Source organism: Leuresthes tenuis, unplaced genomic scaffold, assembly GCF_036924035.1.
Source record: "Leuresthes tenuis unplaced genomic scaffold, fLeuTen1.0.hap1 SCAF_17, whole genome shotgun sequence".
In the NCBI taxonomy this organism is placed as follows: domain Eukaryota; kingdom Metazoa; phylum Chordata; class Actinopteri; order Atheriniformes; family Atherinopsidae; genus Leuresthes; species Leuresthes tenuis.
In genome coordinates, this window is record NW_027325371.1 from 24937221 (window position 1) to 24952646 (window position 15426).

At 42.3% G+C, this 15426-nt stretch overlaps 1 non-coding gene across 1 annotated transcript; it reads right to left on the reverse strand.

Moving 5' to 3' along the window:
• Positions 1 to 4748: 4748 nt before the first annotated feature.
• On the reverse strand, positions 4749 to 4862 carry LOC140274215 (U5 spliceosomal RNA). The gene has a single exon (XR_011908189.1). It is a non-coding gene; the product is annotated as a U5 spliceosomal RNA (small nuclear RNA).
• Between the last annotated feature and the right edge of the window lie 10564 nt (positions 4863 to 15426).

Sequence of the window (15426 nt, forward strand, 5' to 3'; positions counted from 1 at the left end):
CTTACCTTTTCTAACACATTTTTCAGCAATTATGGTCGGACATTCACACCTACTCACAGCTGGACACCTCCGCTCCCGCTTTTGATCATACAATGTCGGGACATCGCTCCTTGTCTTACCAGCTTTTTACAAACTTTAGTCGAACATTCACACCTTCTTGCAGCTGAACACCTCCGCTCCCGCTTTTGATGATGTATAGTCGGGCTTTCGAGCCTTTTCTTACCCGGTTTTTACAAATTATGGTTGGACATTCAGACCTTGCAGCCGAACACCTCCGCTCTCTCTTTTGATCATACATTGTCGGGCATTCGCACCTTGTCTTACCCGCTTTTTACAAACTATAGTCAGACATTCACACCTTGCAGCTGAACCTCCGCTCCCTGTTTTGATCATGTATGGTCTGGCAATACTACCTTTTCTTCCCCCGTTTGTGAGTAATTATGGCTGGACATTCACACCTACTTGCAGTCGAACAGCTCTGCTCCCGCTTTTGATTATGTTTGGTTGGATATTCGAACCTTTTCTTAACTGCTTTTTACAAACCATGGTCGTACTTTCACACCGTCTTGTAGCCGAACAACTCCGCTCCCGCTATTGATTTTGTACAGTCGGGTATTTTAACCTTTTCTTACCCGCTTTTTACCAACTATGGTCGGACATTCACACCGTCTTACAGCGGAACACCTCCGCTCCCGCTTTTTATGGTGTATAGTCGGGCATTTGAACCTTTTCTTACCCGCTATTTACAAACTATGGTAGGACATTCAAACTTTCGTGTATCCGAAAACCTCCGCTCTCTCTTTTGATCATACATTGTCGGACATTCGCACCTTTTCTTACCAGCTTTTTACAAACCATGGTCGGACTGTCACACCTTCTTGTAGCCGAACACATCCGCTCCCGCTATTGATTGTGTACAGTCGGGTATATTAACCTTTTCTTACCCGCTTTTTACCAAGTATGGTTGGACATTCACACCTTCGTACAGCGGAACACCTCCGCTCCCTCTTTTGATGGTGTATGTTCGGGCATTCAAACCTTTTCTTACCCGCTTTTTCCAAACTATGGTCGGCTATTCACAGCTTCCTCTCCACCCACCATACTTGTATGGTGGGATATTCACACCCACTTGCATCCGAAGACCTCCGCCCCAAATTTTGTTGATATTTAGTCGGACATTCGCACCTTACCCGCTTTTGGCAAACTATGGCCTTCTTGCAGCCAAACAACTCTGATCTTGCTTTTGATGATGTAAGGTTGGGCATTCAGACCTTGCTTCACCTGCTTTTCACCAAATATAGTCGGACATTCACACCTTCTTGCAGCCGAACACTTCCGCTCCACCTTTTAGTGTTCTATCACACCTTTTTTTTCACCGCATTTTATACATTATGGTTGGAAATTTTCAACCACTCTCATCCGAAGACCTCTCCTCCCGCTTTTGTTAATATATTTGAACTTTAGTTTGACATTCAAACCTTCTTGCAGCTGAACCACCTCCGCTCCCTGTTTTGATCATATATGGTCTGGCTACTACCTTTTCTTACCCGTTTGTGAGTAATTATGGCTGGACATTCACACCTACTTGCAGTCGAACACAACCTCTCTCGCTTTTGATGATGTATGGACCGGCATTTTTACCTTTTCTAACACATTTTTCAGCAATTATGGTCGGAGATTCACACCTACTCACAGCCGAACAACTCCGCTCCCGCATTTGATGATGTATAGTCGGGCATTCTCACCCTTTCTCATCAGCTTTTTGCAAATTATGATCTGACATTCACACCTACTTGCAGTCGAACAGCTCTGCTCCCGCTTTTGATTATGTTTGGTTGGATATTCGAACCTTTTCTTAACTTCTTTTTACATATTTTGGTTGGACGTTCACACCTTCTTGTAGCCGAACACTTCCACTCCTGCTTTTGATGATGTATGGTTGGGCATTCACACCTTTTTTTTGCCCATTTTTCAGGAATTATGGGTGGACATTCACACCTTGCAGCTGAACACCTCCTATCCCACTTATGATCATACATTGTCAGGCATTCGCACCTTGTCTTACCCACTTTTTACAAACTTTAGTCGAACAGTCACACCTTTTTGCAGCCGAACACCACCTCTCCCGCTTTTGATGATGTATGGTCCAGCATTCTTACCTTTTCTAACACATTCTTCAGCAATTATGGTCGGACATTCACACCTACTCAGAGCCGAACACCTCCGCTCCCGCATTTGATGGTGTATAGTCGGGCATTCTCACCCTTTCTCATCAGCTTTTTACAAATTATGATCTGACATTCACACCTGCTTTTGATAATGTATTGTTAGGCATTCGCACCTTTTTTTTTACCCATTTTTCATGAATTATGGGTGGACATTCACACCTTCTTGCAGCCGAACACCTCCTCTCCCGCTTATGATCATGTGCGGTTTGATATTCGAAAATTTACTTTCTTGTTTTAAAGCAATTATTGATGGACATTCAAACCTTCTTTTTGATGGTGTATAGTCGGGCTTTCGAGCCTTTTCTTCCCGGTTTTTACAAACCATGGTCGGACTTTCACACCTTCTTGTAGCCGAACAACTCCGCTCCCGCTATTGATTGTGTACAGTCGGGTATTTTAACCTTTTCTTACCCGCTTTTTACCAACTATGGTCGGACATTCACACCGTCTTACAGCGGAACACCTCTATTCCCGCTTTTGATGGTGTATAGTCGGGCATTCGAACCTTTTCTTACCCGCTTTTTACAAACTATGGTAGGACATTCAAACCTTCTTGTATCCGAAAACCTCCGCTCTCTCTTTTGATCATACATTGTCGGACATTCGCACCTTTTCTTACCCGCTTTTTACAAACCATGGTCGGACTTTCACATCTTCTTGTAGCCGAACACATCCGCTCCCGCTATTGATTGTGTACAGTCGGGTATTTTAACCTTTTCTTACCCGCTTTTTACCAAGTATGGTCGGACATTCACACCTTCGTACAGCGGAACACCTCCGCTCCCTCTTTTGATGGTGTATGTTCGGGCATTCAAACCTTTTCTTACCCGCTTTTTCCAAACTATGGTCGGCTATTTACAGCTTCCTCCCCACCATACTTGTATGGTGGGATATTCACACCCACTTGCATCCGAAGACCTCCGCCCCAAATTTTGTTGATATTTAGTCGGACATTCGCACCTTACCCGCTTTTGGAAAACTATGGCCTTCTTGCAGCCAAACACCTCTGATCTCGCTTTTGATGATATAAGGTTGGGCATTCAGACCTTGCTTCACCTGCTTTTCACCAAATATAGTCGGACATTCACACCTTCTTGCAGCCGAACACTTCCGCTTTTAGTGTTCTATGAGGCATTCACATATTTTTTTTCACCGTATTTTATAGATTATGGTTGGAAATTCTCACCCACTCTCATCCGAAGACCTCTCCTCCCGCTTTTGTTAATATATAGTCGGGCATTCGAACCTTTTCTTACCCGTTTTTACAAATTATAGTCGAACATTCACACCTACTTGCAGCTGAATACTTCCGCTCCACCTTGTAGGTATGTATGGTTGGCATTTGCACCTCTTTTTATACTGATTGCTGAAGATTAAGTTGTACTTTCTCAAACTACAACTTTTTTACAAACTTGATTTGAAGTGGATAAATAAGGAGGACAAACAGTTTTAAGTCAGGCTGATAGAAGGAATTAATTTTATAGCGAAATCTGTATTTCGTCATATGTCAAGAGATGCTTATTGCTGAAGAAGTTCTTTCTCATTCTACAAAGTACAACGTTGTTTATCGTTGAAACTTGATTAGACATGAATAAATATGAAGGACAAAGCAGTCTTAACTTGGTTTGAGTTAATGAATTCATTTTATAGGAGAATCCGAATTCGTGCATAACTCATAAAATAGAGCTTATTTTCGGATTCCTGAAGAATGATTCTGGTTCTTTCTAATAATACAAAGTTTGTTGTTTATTGTTGAAACTTCATCAGAAGTGAAGAAATAAATGAATGCCTATCAACAAATTGACCTTCTGTTGACCTTCGGGGAGGTGAGTATCTTCACTAGACTCACCTGTCTGCTCTTCCTCCTCATTTAGCGTAGCTCCACCCTCTGCCTGTGAATTCTCACAGACTTCAACACTGAGTGGTGAGGCCTCTACAGGCCCCTCCCCTTTTTGCTCCTCACTTCCAATCCAAGCTTTTGGCGGGAAGTTTGAATTTATTGGGTCAACCTCTTCACTTTGTTCACCAACTGCCACCTTTGGTCCTTCTCTTTGTTGGCTTGACTGTGGCTTTACCGTCTTTAATTTGTTGGCAAAAGATTTAGGGCAATCTCTGAAGAGGTGATTTAATTCTCCACAGAGATTACATTTCCTGCCATTTGGACACTCTCCAAAAGTTTGCCCAATTTCTCTGCTCTTCCCACATAACACCTTGGTACAAGCCTCAACCAGGTGCCCATGCTCACCACACTTGCGGCAGAACTTGGGCTGCCCCTGGTAGTGGATGTAACCTCGGTTTTCAAGGTGGCCAGAGTGTCGCCCACCCGCTGCACTGAGCACTCTTCAGCCCTTTTAAATGGTATAACTTTGCACTCCCGCACGCTCCAGCAAGCACCATTCAAGCAACAACTTTGCACTCCAGCTTCGAACATCGGCACAGTCGCAACAAGTAAGGCGACTCTACTCAGAGAAGTCACTCTGCACAGTAACAAGATTTCTTTTGCACAGACAGAAAGGGCTTCACCCGCAAAGGTAAAGCCTGCCAAAAATAGAAACAACTCATTAGTGCTGCTCTCCACAGAAATCTTTAGTAAAAGGCGAAAGACTTGTACGTTATGAAGAGAAACCAGAGTACGATTATCCGTCACTGCGGGAGCAGGGCATCAGGTTTGTTGGCATAGCCACCTTCCCCATGGTGAGCTTTGCTTGGTTGAGACACTTGCTCCCCCCCCCCTTGCTCCTCGGCTGACCAAGTAGGAACAATCGGGCCCTATTCGATGGCTGCCTTATCTTTTACTCTGTGCAAAAGACAAGGCAGCAACAAAAACACCACGAGAATCCCGTATTGAGGCTTTGTTCTGACCGCTCATTCGGGGTCGCATTTCTTTCAAGCAATTCTCCTGGTTAGCCCACACTCGGCTCGCTCCCATAGCCGTGTTAAAGTCTACTTCGCATTCACTCTCTTTTCCCATCAGACTCTTGGGATTTTATCTATAAAATGAATTCCTTCACTCAAACTATGTGAAAACTGCTTTGTCCTTAATATTTACCATGTCTAGAAAGATTTAAACAAAAAAAACAACGTGTACTTTGCAGTAAAAGAAAGAGCAAATCTAAAGTTTCAGGAATCCGAGAATAAGCTTACTTTCATGAGTTCTTCACGATTTCGGATTTTGCTATAAAATGAATTCCTTCACTCAAACTAAATTAAAACTGCTAAACCGCTAATCTGTTATATGTAAGGCAGATGTCAAATTCACCGAAATAGGATCAAAGGGTATTCGGCCAATCGAGCTGTAGCAACTTCGGTAAAAGAGTATAAGTTGAAGAGTTTGTGAATAAAGGTGTGCGCACACATAGTGTGCTGTATGAAAATAGGCAGGGAGCAATGCCGGCTGGGGTATATGTTCTTGTATGTTGTCTGACTGTTTGATTTGAATGTGTTGTGTAAATGTCCTGTTGAATGTTACATGTTTGGGCTTTGACACGCTTCACTGTGGTTGTTAACTGTGTGGTGTGTCCTGAAATGTTTTATGTTTGGGCTGTGTGACATGCTTAATGCTTGTCAGTAGCTACCCACTTATTCATATACTATCAAAGTATGTCCGGACTTCTTATGTTGTCAGTTCCCATCAAAAGCGGAAGCGGAGGTCTTCGGATGCAAGTGGGTGTGAATATCCCACCATACAAGTATGGTGGAGAGGAAGCAGTGAATGGCCGACTATAGTAAAAGGCGGGTGAGAGAAGGTGCGAATGCCTAACCATACATCATCAAAAGAGGGAGCGGAGGTGTTCCGCTGTAAGACGGTGTGAATGTCCGACCATAGATGGTAAAAAGCGGGTAAGAAAAGGTTAAATTACCCGACTGTACACAATCAAAAGAGGGAGCGGAGTTGTTCAGCTAAGAGAAGGTGTGAAAGTCCGACCTTGGTTTGTAAAAAGCGGGTAAGAAAAGGTTCGTATGCCCGAATATACACCATCAAAAGCGGAAGCGGAGGTGTTCGGCTGCAAGATATTGTGAACGTCCGACCAAAGTTTGTAAAAAGCAGTTAAGAAAAGGTTCGAATATCTAACCAAACATAATCAAAAGCGGGAGCAGAGCTGTTCGACTGGAAGTAGGTGTGAATGTCAGATCATAATTTTCAAAAAGCTGATGAGAAAGGGTGAGAATGCCCGACTATACATCATCAAATGCGGGAGCGGAGTTGTTCGGCTGTGAGTAGGTGTGAATCTCCGACCATAATTGCTGAAAAATGTGTTAGAATAGGTAAAAATGCCGGTCCATACATCATCAAAAGCGAGAGAGGTTGTGTTCGGCTGCAAGTAGGTGTGAATGTCCAGCCATAATTACTCACAAACGGGTAAGAAAAGGTAGTATTGCCAGACCATATATGATCAAAACAGGGAGCGGAGGTGGTTCAGCTGCAAGAAGGTTTGAATGTCCGACTAAAGTTCAAATATATTAAAGAAAGCGGGAGGAGAGGTCTTCGGATGAGAGTGGTTGAAAATTTCCAACCATAATGTATAAAATGCGGTGAAAAAAAGGTGTGATAGAACACTAAAAGGTGGAGCGGAAGTGTTCGGCTGCAAGAAGGTGTGAATATCCGACTATATTTGGTGAAAAGCAGGTGAAGCAAGGTCTGAATGCCCAACCTTACATCATCAAAAGCGAGATCAGAGGTGTTTGGCTGCAAGAAGGCCATAGTTTGCCAAAAGCGGGTAAGGTGCGAATGTCCGACTAAATATCAACAAAATTTGGGGCAGAGGTCTTCGGATGCAAGTGGGTGTGAATATCCAACCATACAAGTATGGTGGAGAGGAAGCTGTGAATAGCCGACCATAGTTTGGAAAAAGCGGGTAAGAAAAGGTTTGAATACCCGAACATACACCATCAAAAGAGGGAGCGGAGGTGTTCCGCTGTACGAAGGTGTGAATGTCCGACCATAGTTGGTAAAAAGCGGGTAAGAAAAGGTTAAAATACCCGACTGTACACAATCAATAGCGGGAGCGGAGTTGTTCGGCTACTAAAAGGTGTGAAAGTCCGACCCTGGTTTGTAAAAAGCGGGTAAGAAAAGGTTCGAATGCCCGAACATACACCAACAAAAGAGGGAGCGGAGGTGTTCGGCTGCAAGAAGGTGTGAACGTCCGACCAAAGTTTGTAAAAAAGCAGTTAAGAAAAGGTTCGAATATCTAACCAAACATAATCAAAAGCGGGAGCAGAGCTGTTCGACTGCAAGTAGGTGTGAATGTCAGAGAATAATTTGCAAAAAGCTGATGAGAAAGGGTGAGAAATCCCAACTATACACCATCAAATGCGGTAGCGGAGTTGTTCGGCTGTGAGTAGGTGTGATTCTCCAACCATAATTGCTGAAAAATGTGTTAGAAAAGGTAAGAATGGCGGTCCATACATCATCAAAAGCGGGAGAGGTGGTGTTCGGCTGCAAGTAGGTGTGAATGTCCATTAATAATTGCTTTAAAACATGAAAGAAAATTTTCGAATATCAAACCTTACATGATCATTAGCGGGAGAGGAGGTGTTCAGCTGCAAGAAGATGTGAATATCCACCCATAATTACTGAAAAATGGGTAGGAAAAGATGCGAATGTCCAACCATAAATCATCAAAAGCAGGAGTGGAGTTGTTCAGCTACAAGAAGGTATGAAAGTCCAACCATGGTTTGTAAAAAGCGGGTAAGAGAAGGTTCGAATACCCGAATATATACCATCAAAAACAGAAGTGGGGGTGTTCGGCTGCAAGAAGGTGTGAACGTCCGACCAAATATTGTAAAAAGCAGTTAAGAAAAGGTTTGAATATCCAACCGAACATAATCAAAAGCGGGAGCAGAGCTGTTCGACTGCAAGTAGGTGTGAATGTCAGATCATAATTGCTGAAAAATGTGATAGAAAAGACTAGAATGCCGGACAATACATCATCAAAAGCGGGAGAGGTGGTTTTTCGGCTGCAAGTAGGTGTGAATGTCCAGCCATAATTACTCACAAACGGGGGAAGAAAAGGTAGTATTTCCAGACCACACATGATCAAAACAGGGAATGGAGGTGGTTCAGCTGCAAGGTGTGAATGTCTGACTAAAGTTTGTAAAAACCGTGTAAGACAAGGGGCGAATGCCCGACAATGTATGATCAAAAGAGGGAGCGGAGGTTTTCGGCTGCAAGGTCTGAATGTCCAACCATAATTTGTAAAAATCGGGGAAGAAAAGGCTCGAAAGCCCGACTATACACCATCAAAAGCGGGAGCAGAGGTGTTCAGGTGCAAGCAGGTCTGAATGTCCGACCAATAATTACTGAAAAATGGGTAAGAAAAGGTGCGAATGCCAAATCATACATCATCAAAATTAGGAGCGGATGTGTTCGGCTACAAGAAGGTTTGAATGTCCAACCATAGTAAGTAATAGGTGGGTAAGAAAAGGCTCGAATGCCCGACTATACACCATCAAAAGCGGAAGCGGAGGTGTTCGGCTGCAAGATATTGTGAACGTCCGACCAAAGTTTGTAAAAAGCAGTTAAGAAAAGGTTCGAATATCTAACCAAACATAATCAAAAGCGGGAGCAGAGCTGTTCGACTGCAAGTAGGTGTGAATATCAGATCATAATTTGCAAAAAGCTGATGAGAAAGGGTGAGAATGCCCGACTATACACCATCAAATGCGGGAGCGGAGTTGTTCGGCTTTGAGTAGGTGTGAATCTCCGACCATAATTGCTGAAATATGTGTTAGAAAAGGTAAGAATGCCGGTCCATACATCATCAAAAGCGAGAGAGGTTGTGTTCGGCTGCAAGTAGGTGTGAATGTCCATTAATAATTGCTTTAAAACATTAAAGAAAATATTCGAATATCAAACCTTACATGATCATTAGCGGGAGAGGAGGTGTTCAGCTGCAAGAAGATGTGAATATCCACCCATAATTACTGAAAAATGGGTAGGAAAAGATGCTAATGTCCAACCATAAATCATCAAAAGCAGGATTGGAGTTGTTCAGCTACAAGAAGGTATGAAAGTCCAACCATGGTTTGTAAAAAGCGGGTAAGAAAAGGCTCGAATGCCCGACTATATACCATCAAAAGCGGAAGCGGAGGTGTTCGGCTGCAAGACGGTGTGAACGTCCGACCAAAGTTTGTAAAAAGCAGTTAAGAAAATGTTCGAATATCCAACCAAACATAATCAAAAGCGGGAGCAGAGCTGTTCGACTGCAAGTAGGTGTGAATATCAGATCATAATTTGCAAAAAGCTGTTGAGAAAGGGTGAGAATGCCCGACTATACACTATCAAATGTGGGAGCGGAGTTGTTCGGCTGTGAGTAGGTGTGATTCTACAACCATAATTGCTGAAAAATGTGTTAGAAAAGGTAAGAATGCCGGACCATATATCACCAAAAGCGGGAGAGGTTGTGTTCGGCTGCAAGTAGGTGTGAATGTCCAGCCATAATTACTCACAAACGGGTAAGAAAGGGTACTATTGCCAGACCATATATGATCAAAACAGGGAGCGGAGGTGGTTCAGCTGCAAGAAGGTTTGAATGTCCGACTAAAGTTTGTAAAAAGCGGGTAAGACAAGGTGTGAATTCCCGACAATGTATGATCAAAAGAGGAGTGGAGGTTTTCGGCTGCAAGAAGGTCTGAATGTCCACCCATAATTACTGAAAAATGGGTAAGAAAAGGTGCGAAAGCCCAACCGCACATGATCATAAGTGGATGAGAAGGTGTTCGACTGCAAGTAGGTGTGAATGTAAGATCATAATTTGTAAAAAGCGGGTAAGAAAAGGTAAGAATGCCCAACCATAAATTATCAAAAGCGGCAGCAGAGTTTCGACTGGTATTTATCAATGTCTAGATAGATTTCAACAAAAAACAACGTTGTACTTTGCAGTAAAAGAAAGTGCAAATCAAAAGTTTTAGGAATCCGAGAATAAGCTTATTTTCATGAGTTCTGCACGATTTCGGATTTTATGTATAAAATGAATTCCTTCACGCAAACTAAGTTAACACTGCTTTGTCATTCATATGTACCCATTTCTACATATATTTCAAGCATAAACTTCCTCATACTACCCTGAATGAGAAAGAGCAACACTTGTGATTAAGCCATACGCCCCTTTTGAGGAGTTCTGCATGGTTTGGGATTTTATCTATAAAATTAATTCCTTCACTCAAACTATGTTAAAACGGCTTTTACCTTCATATTTATCAATGTCTCGATAGATTTAAACAAAAAAACAACGTTGTACTTTGCAATAAAAGAAAGAGCAAATCAAAAGTTTTAGGAATCCGAGAATAAGCTTATTTTCATGAGTTCTGCACGATTTCGGATTTTATGTATAAAATGAATTCATTCACTCAAACCAAGTTAAAACTGCTTTTTCCTTCATATTTATTAATGTCTAGATCGACTTCAACAAAGAACAACATTGTATTTTGCAGTAGAAGAAAGAGCAAAACTGAAGGATCAGGAATCCGAGAATAAGCTTCTTTTCATACGTTCTGCATGATTTGGGATTTTATGTATAAAATTAATTCCTTCACTCAAACTAAGTTAACACTGCTTTGTCCTTCATATGTACCCATTTCTACATATATTTCAAGCATAAACTTCCTCATACTACCCTGAATGAGAAAGAGCCACACTTGTGATTAAGCCATACGCCCCTTTTGAGGAGTTCTGCATGATTTGGGATTTTATCTATAAAATCAATTCCTTCACTCAAACTATGTTAAAACGGCTTTTACCTTCATATTTATCAATGTCTCGATAGATTTAAACAAAAAAACAACGTTGTACTTTGCAGTAAAAGAAAGAGCCAATCAAAAGTTTTAGGAATCCGAGAATAAGCTTATTTTCATGAGTTCTGCACGATTTCGGATTTTATGTATAAAATGAATTCATTCACTCAAACCAAGTTAAAACTGCTTTTTCATTCATATTTATCAATGTCTAGATCGACTTCAACAAAGAACAACATTGTATTTCCAGTATTCTTACCTTTTCTAACACATTTTTCAGCAATTATGGTCGGACATTCACACCTACTCACACCTACTCACAGCTGGACACCTCCGCTCCCGCTTTTTACAAAAAAAGGTAGGACATTCAAACTTTCGTGTATCCGAAAACCTCCGCTCTCTCTTTTGATCATACATTGTCGGACATTCGCACCTTTTCTTACCGGCTTTTTACAAACCATGGTCGGACTGTCACACCTTCTTGTAGCCGAACACATCCGCTCCCGCTATTGATTGTGTACAGTCGGGTATATTAACCTTTTCTTACCCGCTTTTTACCAAGTATGGTTGGACATTCACACCTTCGTACAGCGGAACACCTCCGCTCCCTCTTTTGATGGTGTATGTTCGGGCATTGAAACCTTTTCTTACCCGCTTTTTCCAAACTATGGTCGGCTATTCACAGCTTCCTCTCCACCCACCATACTTGTATGGTGGGATATTAACACCCACTTGCATCCGAAGACCTCCGCCCCAAATTTTGTTGATATTTAGTCGGACATTCGCACCTTACCCGCTTTTGGCAAACTATGGCCTTCTTGCAGCCAAACAACTCTGATCTTGCTTTTGATGATGTAAGGTTGGGCATTCAGACCTTGCTTCACCTGCTTTTCACCAAATATAGTCGGACATTCACACCTTCTTGCAGCCGAACACTTCCGCTCCACCTTTTAGTGTTCTATCACACCTTTTTTTTCACCGCATTTTATACATTATGGTTGGAAATTTTCAACCACTCTCATCCGAAGACCTCTCCTCCCGCTTTTGTTAATATATTTGAACTTTAGTTTGACATTCAAACCTTCTTGCAGCTGAACCACCTCCGCTCCCTGTTTTGATCATATATGGTCTGGCTACTACCTTTTCTTACCCGTTTGTGAGTAATTATGGCTGGACATTCACACCTACTTGCAGTCGAACACAACCTCTCTCGCTTTTGATGATGTATGGACCGGCATTTTTACCTTTTCTAACACATTTTTCAGCAATTATGGTCGGAGATTTACACCTACTCACAGCCGAACAACTCCGCTCCCGCTTTTGATGATGTATAGTCGGGCATTCTCACCCTTTCTCATCAGCTTTTTGCAAATTATGATCTGACATTCACACCTACTTGCAGTCGAACAGCTCTGCTCCCGCTTTTGATTATGTTTGGTTGGATATTCGAACCTTTTCTTAACTTCTTTTTACATATTTTGGTTGGACGTTCACACCTTCTTGTAGCCGAACACTTCCACTCCTGCTTTTGATGATGTATGGTTGGGCATTCACACCTTTTTTTTGCCCATTTTTCAGGAATTATGGTTGGACATTCACACCTTGCAGCTGAACACCTCCTATCCCACTTATGATCATGTGCGGTTTGATTTTCGAAAAGTTTCTTTCATGTTTTCTAGCAATTATTGATGGACATGTAGACCTTCTTGCAGCAGAACACCTCCGCTCCCGCTTTTGATCATACATTGTCAGGCATTCGCACCTTGTCTTACCCACTTTTTACAAACTTTAGTCGAACAGTCACACCTTTTTGCAGCCGAACACCACCTCTCCCGCTTTTGATGATGTATGGTCCAGCATTCTTACCTTTTCTAACACATTCTTCAGCAATTATGGTTGGACATTCACACCTACTCAGAGCCGAACACCTCCGCTCCCGCATTTGATGGTGTATAGTCGGGCATTCTCACCCTTTCTCATCAGCTTTTTACAAATTATGATCTGACATTCACACCTGCTTTTGATAATGTATTGTTAGGCATTCGCACCTTTTTTTTTACCCATTTTTCATGAATTATGGGTGGACATTCACACCTTCTTGCAGCCGAACACCTCCTCTCCCGCTTATGATCATGTGCGGTTTGATATTCGAAAATTTACTTTCTTGTTTTAAAGCAATTATTGATGGACATTCAAACCTTCTTTTTGATGGTGTATAGTCGGGCTTTCGAGCCTTTTCTTCCCGGTTTTTACAAACCATGGTCGGACTTTCACACCTTCTTGTAGCCGAACAACTCCGCTCCCGCTATTGAATGTGTACAGTCGGGTATTTTAACCTTTTCTTACCCGCTTTTTACCAACTATGGTCGGACATTCACACCGTCTTACAGCGGAACACCTCTATTCCCGCTTTTGATGGTGTATAGTCGGGCATTCGAACCTTTTCTTACCCGCTTTTTACAAACTATGGTGGGACATTCAAACCTTCTTGTATCCGAAAACCTCCGCTCTCTCTTTTGATCATACATTGTCGGACATTCGCACCTTTTCTTACCCGCTTTTTACAAACCATGGTCGGACTTTCACATCTTCTTGTAGCCGAACACATCCGCTCCCGCTATTGATTGTGTACAGTCGGGTATTTTAACCTTTTCTTACCCGCTTTTTACCAAGTATGGTCGGACATTCACACCTTCGTACAGCGGAACACCTCCGCTTCCCTCTTTTGATGGTGTATGTTCGGGCATTCAAACCTTTTCTTACCCGCTTTTTCCAAACTATGGTCGGCTATTTACAGCTTCCTCTCCACCATACTTGTATGGTGGGATATTCACACCCACTTGCATCCGAAGACCTCCGCCCCAAATTTTGTTGATATTTAGTCGGACATTCGCACCTTACCCGCTTTTGGAAAACTATGGCCTTCTTGCAGCCAAACACCTCTGATCTCGCTTTTGATGATATAAGGTTGGGCATTCAGACCTTGCTTCACCTGCTTTTCACCAAATATAGTCGGACATTCACACCTTCTTGCAGCCGAACACTTCCGCTTTTAGTGTTCTATGAGGCATTCACATATTTTTTTTCACCGTATTTTATAGATTATGGTTGGAAATTCTCACCCACTCTCATCCGAAGACCTCTCCTCCCGCTTTTGTTAATATATAGTCGGGCATTCGAACCTTTTCTTACCCGCTTTTTACAAATTATAGTCGAACATTCACACCTACTTGCAGCTGAATACTTCCGCTCCACCTTGTAGGTATGTATGGTTGGCATTTGCACCTCTTTTTATACTGATTGCTGAAGATTAAGTTGTACTTTCTCAAACTACAACTTTTTTTTATTTGTTGAAACTTGATTTGAAGTGGATAAATAAGGAGGACAAACAGTTTTAAGTCAGGCTGATAGAAGGAATTAATTTTATAGCAAAATCTGTACTTCGTCATATGTCGAGAGATGCTTATTGCTGAAGAAGTTCTTTCTCATTCTACAAAGTATAACGTTGTTTATCGTTGAAACTTGATTAGACATGAATAAATATGAAGGACAAAGCAGTCTTAACTTGGTTTGAGTTAATGAATTCGTTTTATAGGAGAATCCGAATTCATGCATAACTCATAAAATAGAGCTTATTTTCGGATTCCTGAAGAATGATTCTGGTTCTTTCTAATAATACAAAGTTTGTTGTTTATTGTTGAAACTTCATCAGAAGTGAAGAAATAAATGAATGCCTATCAACAAATTGACCTTCTGTTGACCTTCGGGGAGGTGAGTATCTTCACTAGACTCACCTGTCTGCTCTTCCTCCTCATTTAGCGTAGCTCCACCCTCTGCCTGTGAATTCTCACAGACTTCAACACTGAGTGGTGAGGCCTCTACAGGCCCCTCCCCTTTTTGCTCCTCACTTCCAATCCAAGCTTTTGGCGGGAAGTTTGAATTTATTGGGTCAACCTCTTCACTTTGTTCACCAACTGCCACCTTTGGTCCTTCTCTTTGTTGGCTTGACTGTGGCTTTACCGTCTTTAATTTGTTGGCAAAAGATTTAGGGCAATCTCTGAAGAGGTGATTTAATTCTCCACAGAGATTACATTTCCTGCCATTTGGACACTCTCCAAAAGTTTGCCCAATTTCTCTGCTCTTCCCACATAACACCTTGGTACAAGCCTCAACCAGGTGCCCATGCTCACCACACTTGCGGCAGAACTTGGGCTGCCCCTGGTAGTGGATGTAACCTCGGTTTTCAAGGTGGCCAGAGTGTCGCCCACCCGCTGCACTGAGCACTCTTCAGCCCTTTTAAATGGTATAACTTTGCACTCCCGCACGCTCCAGCAAGCACCATTCAAGCAACAACTTTGCACTCCAGCTTCGAACATCGGCACAGTCGCAACAAGTAAGGCGACTCTACTCAGAGAAGTCACTCTGCACAGTAACAAGATTTCTTTTGCACAGACAGAAAGGGCTT